Consider the following 20,718-nt stretch of genomic DNA (forward strand, 5'->3'; position numbering starts at 1 on the left):
ATGGCACGCAGGCTCCCAGTGCTCTCCCCACCCAGCTTCCTGCTCAGCTCTTGTCACTTGATAAGTTCATCCAGTTCCCTCACGAATTCGGTGCAGTCGTGTTCTGCAGGCAACTTTCTCCAGGTCCCTGGGCTGAGCTAAATAATCCGCAGCCAGTCCCTGCTCACTGTATTCTCTGAAGGTCATCTGTTTACATGTCTGTCTCCCCTCATTCAGCTATTAGCACCTGGAGGTGCAGGGACCATGTTTTATTTATCCTTGGATCCCTGGAGCATGTTTCTGTCACATGTCAGGCACTCAGCGTATGCTTGTGGAGCTGAAATACACCTTACTGTAGACCAGGCTTTCCAAACACACTTTAATAGATGATGTTTTTCAAAAGGAGCATATACAAAGGACAAATAAACTTTGCACTGGAACAAAATCAGATGCCTTTTTTTTTGCTGCAGCAGCTTCTAGTGTCTTCCGGTGAAGAACTCAAGTTCAGATCGTTCAGAATGGTCAGCGCTGGATGTCACTGGTCGGTGTCCGTGCCACATTGGTGGTGGCAATGTGATATTCAACAGTTTTGAACAGTATCCCACCCGAACGCCCTGGAGTCTCCACAGGAGGTATAAGCTGTGGGGCATTTCCAAGCCCACTGAACCATCTGTCCCTCTGTCAGGGAGATCCCTGTCTTGTGAAGACTGAGAATGCAGAGTGGAGCTAACAAAGCAGTAATTCTGCGCACGGCGGTAGAGGCAGCGCTGATGCCCCCTGTACAGGACAGGGCAGATGGTCAAAGGTGTCAAGGCGATCCTAGACCTTCATGGGAACATCAAGACCGCTGGTGGCTCCTTGTCTTGGAATCTCCTAAGAGGTATGAGTGTGTGTGCGCACACTCACTTGCTCAGTCGTATCTGACTCTTTTTCGACCCCATGGACTGCAGGCTCCTCTGTCCATGGGATTTTCTCCAGGAAAGGATCCTGGAGTGGGTTGCCATTACCTCCTCCAGGGGATCTTCCTGACCAAGGGTCGGACCTACGTCTCCTGCATTGGCAGGTGGACGCTTCACCTAGGGCCACCTCGGAAGCAAGGGGTGTGAGCCTTGTTCCCAGTAAACAGGACCCATGGTTTCTCCAGTGCCCAGAGGCAACTGACGTCCAAGCCCCACGCGAGCAGGAATGGTGGGAAGAAGAGGAAGCCACGCAGGGAGGGAGACACCTGCAGAGCAGAGAGCAGGGCTCTGCCTGAAGCCGGGAGGCAGCGATGCCTGGACGCCCACTGGGGCTGAGATCAAAGGGGGAGTGGTGGCCAGGCCGCTGGGCGTGGTGGCCTGCGCAGCACACGCGAGGAAGCCAGGGCTGTGTCTACCTGAACACAGCAGCTGGTGAGGAAGTGACTCCACTTCCCGCCTTATCATTGGCCCGGCAGGATTTCCTCTGCAGCCACTTTGTGCTGAATGAGTCTGGAAGGTTCCGTCTGGAGCAGAGAGCCACGGTGGGCGGTGGCCAACTCCAGTCCCCTGAGCGCTTCCTCCCTCCTCCCCGCCCCGCCTTTACTCCCGAAGTATTGATTCCGGGCTCGGGGGAAAAGGAAACAGAAAAAACCTTGACAACTGGAGCATATAACTGAAGGACACACAGCTGCCTGGCCTGCAGATGGGGGCCCACGTGAGAGACGGCGGGACCCTTAACCGAGGTCCGCAGGGGCCCCCAGCCTCGCAGTAAAGGGGGCTCCACCTTGGAGGCACGCTGGGCCCAGGGGGAGGGGCTCGTTGCATCAGAAGCCAAGGACATAAAAATGAAACCTAATCCAAGTGTCATCTGGGTGTAACCAGAAACCTGCTAGAGAACCGATGGCAGGAGATGAGAAGCCCACACAGGACTGGCCCAGCCCGCCTCCTTGGATCCAGGGAAGATTGGGTGTATTTTGTGATGCAAATTGAGCTGAGGATGCAAATCAGGCAGGGGCCCAAAGGAGGAGCGAGAGAGAGGGCAGAAAAATGAGAACCCCAAGGGTTCCTTCCCTTCTAGAGCAGGGCAGAGTTTGAACCTCATTTGCAAAGGCGTCTATTGCTCTGGGGACCCCGCAGCCACAGGGCCAGCTCCAAGGCAGCGGGCCCTGTCCATGTGCTGGAGGCCGGAACCAGAGGCTGCCGGCCGGTGGGACCTCAGAGGTTCTGCTAGTCTCACTGCTCTAGGGCTGGGTAGTTGCTGCGGCCTGGAGAGAAGTGCAGTGAGGAATTCCAGGCTGTGTAAATACTGCAGGAGTGGGGACTCGGCCACCTGTGGGCTTAGGAGGTGAGAACAGTCCAGAGATTCAAAAGGTGTCTGTGGAAATGGGCCAAGCAATCCATCTATAGCAAAATGTGCTTAAAAAAACAAACAAACAAACATATTAAATAATTGTACCATTTGGTTCATCAGGTTCAGATGATAAACCAATGTGAGACTAAAGCCGTTTCTGTAGAAGACCCTGAAATCTCATCTTTGACTTGCTGATTCATTTGGGAACCAGACATTTTTTATAAGGTGCTGAGGAGTCTTAAAGCTAAATAAGACACAGGCCTGGATTATAAGAATGGCTCCTTGATATTCTCACGCATTCACAGCAGCTTTGGTGAGCAGGAGAGTTCTATAAATGCATGTGTGTGCGTGTGTGTGCGTGTGTGCATTGTGCGTGTGCGTGCATGTGTGTGTGCGTGTGGGTGCGTGTGTGTGTGTGTGTGTGTGTGTGTGGATGCATTCTGGGGCTTCCCAGGTGCCTCGGTGTTAAAAAGAATCTGCCAGTGTAGGACATGCAGGTTCAATCCCTGGGTCAGGAAGATCCCCTGGAGAAGGAAATGGCAACCCACTCCAGTATTCTTGCCTGGGAAATCCCATGGACAGAGGAGCTTGGCGGGCTGCAGTCCATGGGGTTGCAAAGAGTCGGACACAACCAAGCGAGTAAACAACAAAGGCATTTGCCCTTCGGGCTCTGGGGTTCGAGGAAGGAGACCACGGCTGCTGTCCTCCTTCAAAGGGTGGCTCCCCCAGGACCCTTCAGGCCCAGAGGCTGCAGGAAACTGCCTTGCAGGGTTTTGGCTTTGAAACAAAGTGACTTCATTTTTCTTCCTGACCTTCCTCATTCCACTACCTTCTTTTGGCAAGAGAACCGTGCATTTTCTGGCACTTGGTCCTTTCTTGCTCTGGGTTTATGTTATTTTCACTGTTAGGGGGAAACATCCCATTATGATGGAATTTTGTTGGAATGAAAGCACATCAAGCAAAAAATAGTGTAATTATTACAACTCAACAATAAAAAGACGGATAGCCCAATTAAAGAATGGGCAGAGATTTGAATAGATATTTCACAGAAGAAGATCTCCAAATGGTCTAGAAGCTCATCAGTCATTTAGGGAAATGCAAATGGAAACCACAATGAGATGGCACTTCACCCCGACCAGCATGGCTTTCACGTCAAAAGTGGACAATAACCAGTACCGACAAGGAAGGAGAGAAAGCAGAGACCGCACCCATCACTCACGGAAAAAGAAGCAAGCACGGCCTCTGTGGAAAAGAGTGGGGCTTCCTCAGAGAGGTGAGCGGTTACCCCCCGACCCGGAAATTCTGCTCCTAGATGTACACCCAAGGTAACTGAAAATATATGTTCACACAGAAATGTGAACACACATATTCACATCAGTGTGATTTATAATAGCCCAAAGTGGAAGTGACCCAAATGTCTACCAGCTAATAGAAAACAGTAGGGTGCTGGGATATTATGCTGCCACAGAAAGGGATGAAGCATTGATACGAGCCGCAGCATGGATGCAGCTTGGAAACGTTACTCTGGATGAAAATGCCAGGCATAAAGGGCCACATGTTGCGCGATGCTATGGAGGGGCATCTGAGCCCTGGTGGCTCAGATGGTAAAGTCTGCCTGCGGTGGGGGAGACCCGGGTTCGATCCCTGGGTCGGGAAGATCTCCTGGAGAAGGAAATGGCAACTCACCCAGAACTCATGCCTAGAAAATCCCATGGACGGAGGAGCCTGGCGGGTTACAGTCCATGTGGTCGCAAAGTTTGAGACGAGACTGAGCGACTTCACTTTCATTTCTATGACATGTCCAAATGAGACAAATCCGTAGGGACAGGAGTGGGCTGGGGCTGGAGAGGGACGAGAGGACAGTGACTGCTAACAGGCACAGGACTTTTTTTTTTTTGCCAGAGTGATAGACAGTTCTGGAATTAGAGAACAGTGATGGGTCTCACGACCTTAGAAATACTAAAACCAAGCAGTCAGCTTCCCTCATGGTCCAGTGGCTTCCCACTGGTCCAGTGCTTTGCAATAGAGGGGACATTGGTGTGACCCCTGGGGGAAGATCCCACATGCCACTGGGCAGCTGAGCCCATGCACCACAGCTGCCGGGCCCAAATATGAGCCGGCGGCCTAGAGCGCGCTCCACAGCAGGAGGAGCCGCCGCGGGGAGTGGCCGGCGCCGCAACTGGAGAGCAGCCCGCCCGCAGCGGCCAAGACCCAGCACCGCCGGAAAGAAACTTTTTAAAAGTCAGTCACTTCGAATTGAATTTTAAGGTTTGTCAATTATTCTTTAAAATCGTATTTTTCACACTACACGAAGAAGGGCACTAAGCTATTTTTATGCCGCACGGAATTGGACTGAAGGAGCCGCTTGTTCTGGAATCCTTGCTCACAGGGGTGGCCCCCTCGCCAGGGTCCAGACCTGCCCGGGTGTGAGCGTGGCCTTCACCGGGTGCGGCCGGCAGCAGGGAGACGCGCCCCCGCCCCAGAGGGCCCCCTCTGGGCTGCGCCGGCCACGTGGCCGGTGAACGCGGGGTCCGGCCGGCCGAGGAACCGGCCCTCCCTGCCGCCCCAGAGTGAATTCATAGGCTGGAGACGGGAACTGGGCGGATGCTCGCCGAGCCCCGCAGCGCGGTCTGAGTGCTGTCATCGGGACACCCGATGGGGGCGGGGGTGCGTGGGTCCCTGATTTCCCAGACAGACCCGAGTCGAGGGCCGCAGGCCTGACTCTCCGCTGGTTTAAGTCAGCAGGTGTTGACTGAGGCTGGTGTGGGGAGAGCGCAGAGAAGCGCATTCCTAACAGGAACTTGCTGAAAGTGGCCTCGGACCTGGAGGGCGTGTGTCCAGTGGCGGAGCAGGAAGGGGCGCCGTCCTCGGCGGCCCGCCAGCCCCCGGCCTGACCTGCGCTGACACCTGCTTTCAGGACTGGCTGAGAAACCAACACGGCATCTCTTCTGGAAGCTCCGCGCCACGCCGGGCCCGGGCCTTCCCTCCACGACGGGCTCAGGAACCCGTCTGCCGCCCCCACCGCGAGGGGGGCGCATCCCGCCCCCGCCTCGACGCTGCTGATCCTGGGTCCTCAGTCCGTGGCAAGTGAGTCGCTATTAATAGCCCTGCTTTGCCTCCCAGGACGCTCACATCCTGCAGAGAAGCACCCCAGGATACAATAAGCCGTACCCTGTTGCCAGCTGCCCAGTGAGTCACTGTGCGACGGTCCCTGCGCACCCGGGACCCACCCGCCTTCCAGAAAGACTGAGCGCTGGGGAGGGGCCGGGGGCGTGGTGGTGACCTGCTCAGTGGGCTCCATGTGGGCGTGCCAGGGGAAGGTCTGCTTTCATTTTGCAGCTTATGATTAGTTCAGTTCACCTGGAAGGACTCAACACGAATGGAAACAGATGCATCTCGAGGCGCGCTGCCCGCTCTCGGACAAGCCTCCTCCTCCCGCACAGACAGTCCTCCCACGTCCAGGGAGGAGAGCAGACCTCTCCTCAAGGAGCACGCGGCGGCGGCCTCCGCCTCGGCCCGCAGAGCCGGGCACGGGCCGCGCTCGGGTCCTGGACGTGGGCTCGTTCACTAGGTGCAGCTTTGCTCGTGTGGCTGCTCGTCCAGATACATGCTCCCTGGGAAGGCCTTCTGACGGCGTGTGCTCTGCCGCCAGAACGACATGGGCTTTAAATACGCATAGAATGAGAGGGGCACTCACAGGGAGAGACAGAGGAGAGACAATCAGAGGACAAGAGAGAGAGGCAGACAGCAGAGACACAGGGAGACTGATACATACAGAGAGGGAGACAGACACAGAGTCACAGAGACAGCAAGACAGAAACAGAGAAAGGGAGACAGACGAGAGACTCACGGGAAGAGACAGGAGAGACACAGAGAGAGAGACAGGGAAAGACTGAGAAGAGAGAGAAACAGAAAGAGGGGGGTGGAGAGACAGAGACATGGATGGGATTCTCAGGCCAGAACACTGGAGTGGGTTTCCATTCCCTTCTCCAGGGAAGCTTCCCGGCCCAGGGATCGAACCCAAGTCTCCCACATTGCTGGCGGATTCTTCAAGAGCTGAGCCACAAGGAAAGCCCAAGAATACTGGAGTGGGTAGCTTATCCCTTCTCCAGAAGATCTTCCCGACCCAGGAATCCAACCCGGGTCTCCTGCATTGCAGGCGGAGTCTTTACCGTCTGAGCCACCCCGAAGCCCGTGCACATACACAGAGCCGGAGACAGAGGACTCCCAGGGAGAGCGGGGATCCCGGATTGGCTTCGAGTGGGTGGAGGGGCTGAGACCTTCCGTCAACACAGCCTCTGGGGGACCGCTGACTCCTCACGAGGGCCCCTTGCCGTGAAGCGAGCTGGCTGTGGACGCCAGCAAGGCACGAGAGGACACGTGCGCCCTGAGCCAGGCCGTCAGTGTGGCTAGCGGTGGGCCCGCTGAGGGGCGGAGGGCCTGGATGGGGGTGGTGGCGGGTCTGTGGAGGGCGGCGGCCACGATGGGGGGCGGCGGGCCCCGCTGGGGGACAGCGGGCCCAGGGAGCCGAACTTCTCAGGCCACCGGCCCTCTCGATGCGAGCTCAGCCGAGTGCCGGGCTGGCCGAGTGGAGCCTGGGGGCCCGCCTCCAGAGGGGCTTGGGCGTGGCCGGCTGGACCCAAGGTGGGCTCTGACCCACACTCGGGCCTCCTCCACCATCTCCTCCTCTGCGAGTGGCCAGCCCGGGACTCTTACGTGGCCCCAGCAGGTCAGTGCAGGTGTCCCGTCCAAAGGCCCTGCCTCACAGCTCCTCCTGCCCTGACCCCTGGGAGCAGCACCGCTGGAGCTGAACTCCAGGATGCAGGCTCACAGCTGTTGCCTGCTCCACACCCAGCCCTGCGCTCAGAGAGACTCAGGGGACCCTGGCTTCCTTGTGACAGTGCACTGCTCCACCCAGTTGCCGTTGTTCAGTCGCCAAGTTGTGTCCGACTCTTCGCAACCCACGCACTGCAGCACACCGGGCTTCCATGTCCCTCACCATCTCCCAGAGTTTGCTTAAGTCAGTGTCCACTGAATCAGTGATGCCATCCAACCATCTCATCCTCTGCCACCCTCTTCTCCTTCTGCCCTCAATCTTTCCCAGCATCACGGTCTTTTCCAATGAGTCAGCTCTTTGCATCAGGTGGTCAAAGTGTTGGAGCTTCAACATCAGTCCTTCCAATGAGTATTCAGGGTTGATTTCCTTTAGGATGGACTATCTCCTTGCTGTCCAAGGGACTCTCCCACCCAATGCCGAGCTTCAGATCAAGGACTCAGCAAATGTTCTCCTAGTGCGATGGCTCAGAGACGCAAGTATCCCCCTGGAAACTTCATTTACCCCTAAGGTCACAAGGATGAGTTCAAGTTTGGGGTGGTGAAGCCTTCAGGTAAGACTTTGGTTCTAACAAATTGTTATTTTCACCGAGGGAATCTCTTGGCCAAGAGCATGGATCTTGGATCCACGTGTAAAATGCTTCCTACAATAAAAATGGTAAAAATTCTGGACAGGTTTTGCAGGCACTGCATGGGGCTTTTTCATGAGAGCAGCCTTCATTCCTCTGGCTTTGATTTCTTCTTTGGATGCATCTGAAGCAAGCAATCCAACCCCAGTCAAACCACTCATCCCAGTATGTATTTAAAGTCGACTTCTGGGATGAGTAGAGAGAACTGCTGGACCAACCCCATGCGGTGACTCCTAAACAACATTACATATTGGCCTTCTGGCTAAGATCAAGTGCAGTATGGGGGTTTCCCAGGTGGTGCCGTGGTAAAAGAAAATCCACCTGCCACTGCAGGAGACGCAGAGACACAGGTTCGATTCCTGGGTCGGGAAGATCCCCTAGAGGAGGAAATGGCATCCCACCCCAGTATTCTTGCCTGGGAAATCCCATGGACAGAGGAGCCTGGCAGGATACAGTCCATGGGGTCGCAAAGAGTCAGACACAACTGAGCGACTGACAGAAAAGATGAGTTGAGGTTATTCAACTTGGTCAGAGGTCAGAGAGGTTATACAACTTGCCCAAGGTCACACAGCTGCAGTCAGAACTGTTCAGCCCCTAGGTATGGCTCCAGGCCTGTGGGACTTTGCATAAGGGGTGAAAGGAGGTGCTGGATTTCAGGGCAGGAGACTCAAGGCAGGGTCGGGGCCACACCACGGTGGGTAAGCCTGTGCGTGCAGGCTGGGTGTGGGGTGCAGGGCGCCTCTAGCAGAAGCAGCGCCGTGAGCAGGGAGCACGCACAACTCCGGAGCCCCCCGCCCAGTGGCTCTGCAGTCTGGATCCCCTGGAACACGTGTGGCTTCCTGGAATCCCTCTCTGTGGTTTGGCCCTGGTGGCTGCTCCTGCATGCACCTCCTCAAGAGCATTCAAAAAGGATGTGCAGAATATATTTTAGAAAACTTAGGAATTTTTGCCTAACTAAAAAATTTATGACATTTTGATTCCACTTGTTTGGCTTAGTATGCATAGAATGCTAGGTTTCTAATTAAAAAAAAAAAACAGATATGCAACAAGCAACAGAGGTTTACTATAGGGCACAGGAAACTACAGTCAATATCGTGTAATGCCTATCATGGAAGATAGTTTCAAAAATAATACATGTGTCACTGAATCGCCTCGCTGTGCACCTGAAACAGCAAGTCAGCCGTGAGAGTGAGAGTGGAGGTGGTGGTCGCTCAGTCAGGTCCGACTCTGCGGTCCCATGGACTATACATAAATTAAAAAATAAAAATGACGTGGATAGAGATGTGAGTCCGGAAGGAGAAACTCCTTCCACCTCCTTGCAGGGTTGTTTCACCGGGACGTCTGGAATGTGAAGCACTTTCCCTGCGTCTCAAAAACCAACCCAGCTTGAGGCCTGTTCAGCAGACTAGCAAGGGAGACTCCGGCACCTCCCCTGTGGGGAGAGGGTTTCGGCCTCGCGCAGGCTTGGTTCACGGGCTCCACTGAGTCACAGCGACCGTGTCCCCACCACCCCGTCGCGGGCAGCGCGGGGGGCCGGGAGGCCCAGCCACGGGCATAGACCCCGCCTGGGAGCCCACGCCCAACGCAGACCACGGCCGTCCTCTCCGCTGACTTCCGCTCGGACGTGTTTTCATGACTGAACAAAGCCAGAGGCCTTTGCATCCCTAGGAAGCTGCCCACGGAGCTTTTTACAAAACCCGTCTGCTTGCTGGGCACGCCATCCTTTCATGTTCCGTTTGTGTCTGGCAGGCTGGACGTTTGCGGGGCGAGTTGGTGATTGTCGCGGTCAGGCCGAACTTCGAAGTGCTTTTTTCATTTTTAAACGATTCAGGAGTGGCAGCTGAGAGAGAGCATGTTCAGGACAAGGCCTCTAAGCAAACTAAAGACGCACAAACGCAGGCAGTGTTAGTCGCTCGGTCGTGTCCGACTCTTGCAACCCCATGGACTGTAGCCCGCCAGGCTCCTCTGTCCATGGGATTCTCCAGGCCAGAATGCTGGAGTGGGTTGCCATTCCCTTCTCCAGGGGATCTTCCCGACCCAGGGATGGAACCCGAGTCTCTTGCATCGCAGGCAGGTTCTTTCCCACCTGAGCCACCAGGGCAGCTCTGAGATGGACAAGCGGAGCACAGTGGCTCGTGTGCAGTGGCTCTCAGCCAAGCCCGCTCCCCGCCGCCCCCAGTACACGAGGCCTGGCATCCTGCCGGCGGGGCACTGGGCAGGGGAGGGGAGCCTCAGTGCTGGTTCCAAGCCGGTCCTCTGAGCCCCGCAACCCGCCTGCCTGAGTTTCCCGGGAGAGACTGATGTCCACCCTCTTGGATGTATGGAGGGCTGCATGTGGGCTCTGTGGGACCAGTGCCATCTCGGCGGCCACGGGAAGGCCTGGTGAGGACCTCCCAGCCCTCCTCCTGGCTCAGTGACCCAGCTCGTGGGCACGAAGGGACCTGAAGGTCACAGGAGATGGGGCAGGGTCATGTGAGGCGTCCGTGTGGCCCTGCAGCCACGGTACCTGGAGAGGACGCTGGGCCTGAGATCCTGGCTGGAGTCTGAGCCAGCCGCTGGCTCCAGAATCCTCCGTTAACCCTTGTGGGGTTAAATGCCGGCAGGGGAGTGAAGGGCCAACTGGAGAGGGATTTGTGCCGGATAAACGGGCAGAATGAAAATGTCTAATTGTGTGCTTTCTTTGTGAGTTTTCACCTCTGCCAAATTCTTGAAATTCTTAGGCCTTACAATTTTATGTGCTTTCCATTTCCATTTGAACCTGAAACGTCATTTAAATGTCTTCTGAGGTAATCCTCACCTACTCAACTCCCAAAATTGAAAAGAAATTAAGGTTGACTCACACCTGGAGAGTTTTTGAAGGATATCTGACCACAGTCATAAGCTCTTGGTTGATGAATTGCAGATTCAAATAGGTAAGTTTTACTACTTGGTACATCAGCTGGGAAAGGTCATTTTATTAAGGGTCATTTTAAACGTTAAAAATTATAATTTCACTGCCATCATGTCTATAAGACCTTTTATATAAACTTCTATATATAAAATAAGTAATTCCTTTTAGCAACTTTCATATAGTATGTTTGAAAGTTGTTAAAAGAATTGATTTTATAACTTGGTGAGGGATGCTTGTTAATAAGACACTGTGGTGATCGTCTTGCAATGTATACACAGAGTGAATCACCACTGTGCATCTGAAGTGAGGCCGCATTTTACATCAGTCGTATCAATTCAGGACTTCCCCGGCGTCCAGGGGTTAGGAGTGCGCCTGCCAATGCAGGGGACACAGGTTCGACCCCTCACGAGCCAGAGAGCGAATGAGCCCAGGTACCACAGCGGCTGCAGCCCAGCCCTCTGGAGCCTCAGCTCTGAAACGAGAGAAACCGCTGCAATGAGACGCTCACGCACCACCTCTAGAGAGCAGCCCCCTGCTCCTTGAAACTAGAGAAAGCCCACCCGCAGAAGGAAGACCCAGCACCGCCAAAACATTAAAAATTCATATTATTTAAAAACATGTAGGATTTGACTGCCATCAAGTCTGTAGGATCTTTGATGAGAGGGTAAGAAATTCCCTAGTTCTAATGTTGAACGAGGGAGCACACCCTCTTGGAGGCAAGAGCCTGAGCAGATGTGTGCCTTTGCTGAGAAGCCCATTGTACCTTCCTTGTTCCCATGACCACCCACACAGTGGGCAAGCTATGGGGTCTGAGCGTCAGCTACCCCAGGCCCAGATCCTCTCCTTGCCGTCAAGGGAGTCTCTGCTTCAGGTTTCAAGGGCCTTATTTGTGGCAGGAAGAGAAAGGCCCCTCCTGTCCTCTGAAGGCCCTTTCCGGTCCTAAAGTTCGTAACTTGAAGATTCTGGGGCTCCATTTTCAGTGTCTGTGCACCAAAAGCAGGCAGAAAAAAGGTTACATAATTGGGAGACTGGGCGACATAGTCCACTAGGGACTTCTTGGTTCTCATTAAAAGTTCCAGGGTTGCCATTCCGTCTGTTCTAGGTACAGTGGATGCCTGGATCCTAGAGCTGATCTGGGGGGAGGAAACTGGAAGCTAGGAACATGCTGCTACTCTAGGCGTCAACAGCAAGAAGCACTCAAACCTTCAAGGCACTGGCTTCCCTGGTGGCTCAGCAGTAAAGAACCTGCCCACCAACGCAGGAGACCCAGGTTTGATCCCTGAGTTGGGAAGATCCCCTGGAGAAGGAATTGGCAACCCACGCTTTGCCTGGGAAATCCCATGGACAGAGGAGCCTGGCAGCTACAGTCAATGGGGTCGCAAAAGAAACACAGCTGAGCAACTAAACACCAACCAACCTACAAGGAACCAGAAATGAGACTCCTGGGCAGGGCCCCTGACGTTCCCACCATCCACTCCTGCTTATAAGTCTGTGCGACAGTGATACAGAACTACATTTCAAATGGAATGAAAACAGATTTCAATAACTCAGAGATGATTTTCCGAAAAACTAAGAGATGCCTTCCCTGGGTATATCCTGCTTCAGTTCAGTTCAGCTCAGTCACTCAGTTATGTCCGACTCTTTGTGACCCCATGGACTGCAGCACACCAGGCCTCCCTGTCCATCACCAACTCCCGGAGTCCACCCAAACCCATGTCCATCGAGTCAGTGATGCCATCCAACCATCTCATCCTCTGTCGTCCCCTTCTCCTCCTGCCCTCAATCTTTCCCAGCATCAGGGTCTTTTCCAATGAGTCAGCTCTTCGCATCAGGTGGCCAAAGTATTGGAGTTTCAGCTTGAACATCAGTCCTTCCAATGAACACCCAGGCCTGATCTCCTTTAGGACGGACTGGTTGGATCTCCTTGCAGTCCAAGGGACTCTCAAGAGTCTTCTCCAACACCACAGTTCAAAAGCATCAGTTCTTCAGCACTCAGCTTTCTTTACAGTCCAACTCTCACATCCATACATGACCACTAGAAAAACCATAGCCTTGACTAGATGGACCTTTGTTGGCAAAGTAAGGTCTCTGCTTTTTAATATGCTGTCTAGGTTGGTCATAACTTTCCTTCCCAGGAGTAAGCGTCTTTTAATTTCATGGCTGCAGTCACCATCTGCAGTGATTTTGGAGCCCAGAAAAATAAAGTCAGCTACTGTTTCCACTGTTTCCCCATCTAGTTGCCATGATATCCTGCTTATCACCCATAAATAACACTCACTAGTGGTAACTTTGGATGATCTGTTAGTACCTCAACCAAAGGGATCCTACGGGTTTCATCTGTCCCTCAGATAACAGGTGGGTGCGTGAGCGCGTGCCGCCAGCGCATGCCCCTTGTGCTCCACTGTGTAGGGGTCTTTGTGACCTTTGGACTGTAGGCTCCACTATCCATGGGATTTTTTAGGCAAGAACACTGATGTGGGTTGCCATTTCCTCCTCCAGGGGATCTTCCCGACCCAGGGATTGAACTTCTGTCTCTTGAGTTGGCAGGCAGGTTCTTTACCGCTGAGCCACCAGTGAACTCAAGGTTGCCCGTTCTTTCTTTCCAGCCCCAGAAATTACAGAGAGAATGCATTCAGTCATTTTCGGGTTATCATGCTGTGGAAAATTTGTTTTTCAATCCAGAAGACTGTTGAACTGGTTTTTTTTTTTCATTGCAGATAACTCAAAACTGGTTTGGCTCCATGACATCAACCTTGGCACATACGGAGAGCGGAGAACTTTGCCTTGTTTGGAACCGAGAGGAACCTCTACTTTCTCTTTTCCATTTTTATGAAGACAGTATTTTTTCCTTTTAGCTGGATGATGTATACTTTTAACATTCCAGGGGGAAAGTGTCAGTGATATGCAAGTCATAATAAAAGAAAATCAAAAGAAATGCAATTACAAGGGACAAGGAACTTCATCATTTTTAGTATGAAATGCCCAGAGGAAAATCTAATTTTAAAAATTACCGGCACCATATGAAGGAAACAAGAATATACAGAAAGACTTGTTACTTTAAAAATTAACTTAATTCTTAATCTTTCTGGGTCTTGGGCTTTATTTTTAAAGGCCAAAAATTATCATTTGATGTTGGATAAGGAGTAAAGCTCACATCACTGCGATGTGATACTGGGAAGTGACAATGGAATGCCACTGGTCTCTGTTTCTGGCTTGCTGGCTGGAATGCAGCAGGGCACTTAACGAGTTATTAAGAGTGAATGTATATTGAGGATGAAACCATGTCTCTTTCCCATTAATATACAGGTACCTATTAAAAATGAAAACGTGGACTTACCTGGTGGCCCAGTGGTGGTTAAGAATCCACCTGCCTATGCAGGGGAAACGGGTTCAATCCCTGGTCTGGGGAGATCCCACATGCCTCGGAGAAACTGAGCCCACACCACAGCTCCCGAGCCCCAGGCACCCTGGAGCCCGAGCTCGGCTGCAAGCGAGGCCACCACCATGAGAAGCCCTCGCAGCAACTGGAGAGTAGCCCCCAGGCAGCCGTTAAGAGGAAGCTCGCGCACAGCAGCCAAGACCAGCACAGCCCCAAATAAAAACTAGTAACAAGTAAAGTGTTTTTAATGAAGATGAATATTCATGGGGCACCCTGCAGTTGATAGGACTCTTCCATATCCATCAACTGGCCTGATCCTCCCAACAACTTATAGATAAGTCGTGACTCTTGTCGCCTCTACTAGACGGACGCTCACAAAGAGGTTACTTTTCCAAAGACATATGGTCAGCTGATGGCGGGACCAGGACTCAAACCCAGAATTCTGACACAAAGCAACCCACTGTCCACTATCTCACACGGCCACCCTGATCAGAGTTCTATGACTCCCAGCTAAACGGGCTTGCACAGAACCAAGATGGCATAAGCTGAATACAGCTGTGATTTGCTTATTTATAACAGCTCTGTCTCTTTGAAAAAGAGACATCATTTAACAATTATGAGAGAAAAAATCAAGCTCACTTCTATCATAAATGTTGGCTGACATTAGGGGGCTTTGACTTATTTCTAACCCAGTGAGATTTAATTCTGCCACCCTCAACCCATACTAAGAGAAATTGGAATCATTCATTATTTAGAGGGAGAGTCCAAATAATATTGCAATATCACAGGCTTCCTTTAAAAGCCCTTCTCTTGATGGAATCTCTGATTTTCCTTTCAGGCATGAAAAATAACACTGTTATTATTAGAGGGGCCTGGCCGAGGGTTAGCAGTGAGGAAGGAAGGAGATGGCGTGAATAATATTGATTTCTAACCTTTTATCTAGTTTTTGGTTGGAATCAAGTTCAGTGTTCAGCTCCATAGCTTTCTCTATAGTAAGGATTCTCTTGACATAAGGCTTTTAGATTTGAGAAGACAAATTTCCTTTGTCCAGATGTGATTTTTCTGCACTTGGCTGGAGTCAGCCTGAAAGTGGAAGACACAGAGGTCTGGTAGAAAGATTCCTAAGGGTTCTGTCCTTTTCAAGAGTGGATTCCGCAGAAAGCTCTCTGCCCTCATCTGCTAGCAGTGGCCGGTCTAGCAGGCTCAGAGGAGAAGAGAGGCATCACTTTCCTGTCCACTGCCCGTTATAATGAGTTTTTTATTTTTTATTTTTTTTTGGCAGTACCACATGACTTGCAGGATGTTAGTTCTCTGACCAGGGGTTGAATCTGGGCCCAGAGCAGCAAAAGCACCTAACCACTGGGCCACCAAGGAATTGCTGTTTCTTCTTTTATTGCTCTGTACGTCTACTCTTTGTCCTTCCCTTGTATCTCTTAATGTGCCATCCTTTCACCTTCTCTTTGCATCTGTCTTTGCTCCCATCTAGCTTGTCTCAAGGCACAGTCTTCCCAAGCTATGAAACTACACTACTGAGCCTTTCCTGAACCCCCACAGCCTGGCAAAAATTCTAGAACCAGGCTCTGCCCAGGCTTCTAGTGAGGTGTTTTAGGTTGATACACCAACAGTCTCCACGTAGGGATAAACAAGTAGACCCAGATGGGATTCCTAAAAACCCTGAAGCTTAGTAAGCATGTTTTCTTAAAACTTCTGGCAGTAAATGTTCTAGGAATGCTGGAATGCAACATAAAATTTGCTGCCTAGGAAGGCATTACCAAGGTTTCGAGAATGGAGATGAATTCTCCAACCTCCACTGGGTGACTCTTGTCATGTTCTTCTAATTGAACAGGCAATATTCTTCAAAAAGTCCTAAGCCACGTCTCCACTGAGAAGGCAAATGGGCCTCTTTTCAACCTGCCTACACTGAGCCCTCATGGTGGTTTCAATAAACGACTCGAGAAGTCATCTCGGTTTCCTCTTCTGTAATGAGATGAGGGACACCCCCTGCTTCTCTTTCACCTCGCTTGCTGCTCAAAGGGAATTTTCCCCCTTCTTGTGCATTTTCTATAAATTAGCCTAGTAGATGGGTCAAATGAATCTGTTCAGACTTCCCCCCAAAATTCCCTTCCCCGCCCTGACAGTATCTGTCCTGACCCTAAGCTGCTTCCCCTTGTGGCTCACCCCCCTGCCATCCCAAGTGCCTGACCGTCTGTCCTACAGGATTTCCCGGGCATCAGCTCGGAGGCCAGTAGGACCTCAGCTCTGAGGTGGACTTGGGGGAGAAGCGCCGTTCCTCCCACCCAGTTGCAGACAAGTGTGCGGGAAAGCAGGAGGGGGTGCATGAGAAGGCGGCCCTGGGGCAGGCGTGTCATGGCCACGTGGCCCTTGAGTGGGCTCACGGAGGAGGGGCCGGGGTCTGCACGCCATCCAGGCCCAGGGGCCTCCGTGCGGGAGCCCCGCGTGAGAGTGGAGGGAGGGGATCCATGTCCACGAGCGACTCCGGGCCGCTTAGCTTTCCAAACAAAAAGCTCCTGGAAAGGATAGTTGAAATGGACGTCACAGCCTGTTCCATTTCTGGAGGCCCAACCCAAGTTCTCCTCCTTCCCAGCCCTGTGGATACACGCTCATTTCCTTGGCAGCCTTAGATAAAGCTCTTAATGTGATCTGAGTGCCTCAGAGATTAGCATGATTATAAATATGAGTGTTCAAACACAAGCAAGTTGAAACCAAATGCCCCTCAAACACTGGCTCTCTGTGATAGGAAGGTTTTCAGTGGTGCCTTGAGCCCTTGGACAAACGAGCTGGAAAATAGAGTGAAATGGGCCCGCTGGTGAATCCCCAAGGCCAGGCTCCCACACAGCTAGGAGGAGACACAGTCGCTGTTCCCGATGTATACTATCTACGGTGGCTGGCAGCAGAGCTCTTTGGCGAGAATCTGAGAAATACTAATTCAGAACTTTGGGCGATACAGAGGCTCTGATCAAAACAGGCGGTCTTCACTCCACAGCCAACCTGCAAAACATCCACTTCACGTTCTAACTGCCTGGTGGGGCTTATGAGAGACTCACTAACCAATAGTTATAAATAGCCATCAAGGAGTTTGTTTATTTAACTAAGAGAAAACACTGTTCAAGATTTTTAAAAACATGCATTTGACACCAAAGAGATATAACTGCTATGGGCGAAGAAACAGCACGCCAGACCGAGCCTGCTGTTTTGATGTGGTCACTATTTGCTCAGCAGACCTGCCACTTGGCAACACTCTGTGTGCCCAATTCTAGGTATTTGAAAGTTTAAAAACACACCTCTTTCAAGAAATTTTAAAATGAAAGATTTTTTCATTAATTCGTCAAAACCTTTCCCCAAGTTAGTCCAAAAGCCTGAGACTTTACTCGTCAAGTCTTGTGAAGGCAGAAGGGACCCTGATGGCCAGATCTCTTCTTTAATCTCCTAGTACTGGTATCGCCAGCTTTTGTCAACCTAACCGGCCAACCTATTTATAGAGCGCTACTCCTAAATGTTAACGGTGAAGTGTAGAAAGTGTTCCCAGGAGGCACAAGGTAGTGACTTAGAAGCCGACTGTCAGCGCCTACATTTTTTTTAATGTAAAAAGCTTTTGTTTGGGATATAACTGATTACCATGTTGTGACAGTTTCAGGTGAACAGCGAAGGGACTCAGCCATGCGTGTACATGTATCCCTTCTCCCCCAAACTCCCCTCCCATCCAGGCTGCCCCTCACATTGAGCAGAGTTCCATGCGCTCTACAGTAGGTCCTTGTCGGTTGTCCATTTAAAATATGGCAGTAGAATCCAGTGTGTGATTGGAAGATACAGTTATGTGGGTCTGGTGAAATTCTAGGACACCCACTGTATCAGGATGGTAGGTGATCAGGGGAAAATGCCTCATCAGTCTTCAATTTCAGTATTTTCTACCTACGTATCTGACCATGGAGGGCTTCCCCGGTGGTTCAGCTGTAAAGAATCTGCCTGCAATGCAGGAGACATAGGGGACATGGGTCCAATCCCTGGGTCAGGAAGATCCCCTGGAGGGCATGGGATTCTCTCTGTGGGAGGATCCCATGGACAGAGGAGTCCGGTGGGCTGCAGTCCACGGGGTCACAAAGAGTCGGACTCGACTGAAGGCGATGAGCACACACAGTCTGACCACGGTGCCTTTGGCCGTGGGTACGGGAGGCTAGCACACCCATGGAACATGGTTCTGCCTGGATGCCAGCTCTCATCCAATACCACAAGATGCCAGTTCTATCCACAGCTAGGCTAGCTCAGAACTGGCATCCAGTCCAGCTGCGTGAAGATCCACCACCTGTCACTCCGTCACCTGAAAACCTATTTCACTTGGCCTCTGATGCTGCACTCCACCCTTTGCCCCCCGGAGGCAGCGTGATGCTAAGGACAGAGCACACACGTCAGAGGAGACAGAACTGGGCTGCGACCTCAACTCTGCAAACCCCCAGCCGTGTCAACGAGTCGGGTGAGCTTGTTGTTCTCTTTTCTTCCCCCGGAATGCTTCAATCTAACTTGGGAGATGAGATCTTCAACGTCTTGGAGCCTCCATGTCTTAATTCATAAAATACAGAAAAGAAGGCTCTAGTTCGAGTGTTGTCATCAGAATAAATGATTTCTGGAAGCATTTTAGCGTAGGCACTGCCATCAGCCATTGTGAATGCGTCTACTCCCCTCATCTTTCCGCTTAACTGTCAGAGGTCTCAATTTTCCTCTTCTTTCAAAGAAGTGATAGGAAATGCAAATATGAAAAAAGCCGTGTGGAAAGCTTGAAGCTGGTAAAGTTCTTTTTGCAGGATTTGTAGTTTTTGATTTGAGGATCTTATTAATATTCCCTTAACATCATTAGTCAAGGGAAGTTCTTGAAAAAACCACTCAAACTAGACTCGATACCTCTGAGCCATCAGACCCAAGCCTGCAAGAGCTGTGGAGTCAGAAACAGCTATGCCTTCCCGACCTCAGTGCAGAAGGGCTAGCCCGTCCTCATCAAGCTGGCATTTCCACCCCAACAGAAAAAACTTCTGATTTTCCCTAAGCCATGAGGTCCCCACCTGGAATATTCTATGAGAGCCAGCTACTTCAAAAAGTCAACGGCAGGTCCAGAGGTGGATGGACAGCAGACACAGTAAGGGTAGATGAACCTTCCATAAGACAATATTTAAAAATCATGAGTGGCTCTGGAAAGAGGAAACCTGAATACATATGCTAGAGATATTCATGTAACTTTTACTGGTACCAAAAGGATGAAAACCACTCCTTAGTCACACACCTGAACCTTCCAATTCTGGGCAATTGGAGTTTAGGGACTAAGTCTGGTTTTGGGACAAAAGACAATGCAACACTATATCACAAGATTTATGGAGATGGGCACATACCTTCCCCAAGGAGCTGACACCTCACATCCTTCCTAACAAGTCAGCTACAACCTTGCTAACAGGCCTGTAGGCTGATGGCTCCCAAATTTCTTATGAGCCCCTAATCCTAAATTGTTGTTGTTCAGTCACTCAGTCGTGTCTGACTCTTTGCGACCCCATGGACTGCAGCACACCAGGCCTCCCTGTCCATCACCAACTCCCGGAGTTTGCTCAAACCAATGTCCATTGAGTCGGTGATGCCATCCAACCATCTCGTTTTCATCATCTCCTTCTCCTCCTGCCTTCAATCTTTCCCCATCAGGGTCTTTTCCAAGTAAATCCTAATTTAGAATCAAATATATCCACATATCTCAGTGACTTCAAGCCCAGCAATCCCCAAAGGGAGCTCATTAAGCTTTCCTCAATCTGCCTTTAGAAACCCTGTCAGCTCCTCTGAAGCCATAGCCCGGCTAGAAGCCCGCAAGTGTCCTTCTTCCCCCTCTCTGCTCCTGCCCACCGCCGCCTGCGACGAGGCCACCTCCTCTTCCTCGGCTCACCACTGCTGACCCCTCAGCCCTGCTGCATTACTCTAGTGCTCCCCGCCTCGCCTTGTCCCTCCAGCCTGCTCCGGGTGCTGCTGCCAGGGAGTGCCCCTCAAACAGCAGAGCAACTGCACCCTTCTCTCTCATTCCCAGGCCCTGAGCGGTTTCCCGTCCACACTGAGCTGGCCCGGCTGACGCCCTCAGCCCCACCTCTCCGCAAGCCCGTCTGCCGCCTTCAGCTCCCTGTGCTGCTGGAAGCATCAGCCCAAAGCCTGGCCTTTCAGCTGACCCCGGCTCACACTGCATTGCCATGCTCCTCAGGACTCTGCCCAGACGCAGAGGATGGACCGGTGGGCCCCGCGGGGGACGGGGAGGCTGGGGCGAACTGGGGGAGCAGCACCGAGAGGCAACAGCTCGCCGGTGGGGAACGGCTGCTCACACGGGGAGGCGGTCAGCGCTCTGCGGCAACCGAGAGGTGGGAGGCACGCGCGCAGCAGGGAGGCGCGCGCGGGAAGGGACACGTGTGCTCCGGCCAGTTCACGTTGGTGTACAGCGGAAACGAACACAACCTTGTAAAGCAACTCTTCTCCAATTACAATTCTTTAAAAGAAGATGCAAAAGAAAAAAAAGACTGCTCAGACACCACCTCTTCTACGAAGCCTTTCTTGACCAAGCCCCACCACCTGCCTACCATGCCCACTTCTCATCCTGCCCATCACTGCCCCCTGGTGAGTCCTCATGTGCCTCCTCTCCCCAAGGGCAGGGCCTGCATCTCATTCAC

The 20,718-nt window shown here is 52.0% G+C and overlaps 2 protein-coding genes across 2 annotated transcripts in view; both read right to left on the reverse strand.

The window, feature by feature from the left end:
* The window catches only part of BCL2 (BCL2 apoptosis regulator), a 197,313-nt gene that overhangs the window by 10,499 nt on the left and 166,096 nt on the right, over positions 1-20,718 (reverse strand). The window lies entirely within an intron of this gene.
* The window catches only part of LOC139179514 (uncharacterized), a 50,802-nt gene continuing 30,428 nt past the window's right edge, over positions 345-20,718 (reverse strand). The window contains exon 2 of the mRNA XM_070779153.1: positions 345-20,537. The gene's annotated coding sequence lies outside the window, so the exon portion shown is untranslated. The remainder of the gene's footprint in view (positions 20,538-20,718) is intronic.

Source organism: Bos indicus, chromosome 24 (assembly GCF_029378745.1).
Source record: "Bos indicus isolate NIAB-ARS_2022 breed Sahiwal x Tharparkar chromosome 24, NIAB-ARS_B.indTharparkar_mat_pri_1.0, whole genome shotgun sequence".
Classification (NCBI taxonomy): Eukaryota; Metazoa; Chordata; class Mammalia; order Artiodactyla; family Bovidae; genus Bos; species Bos indicus.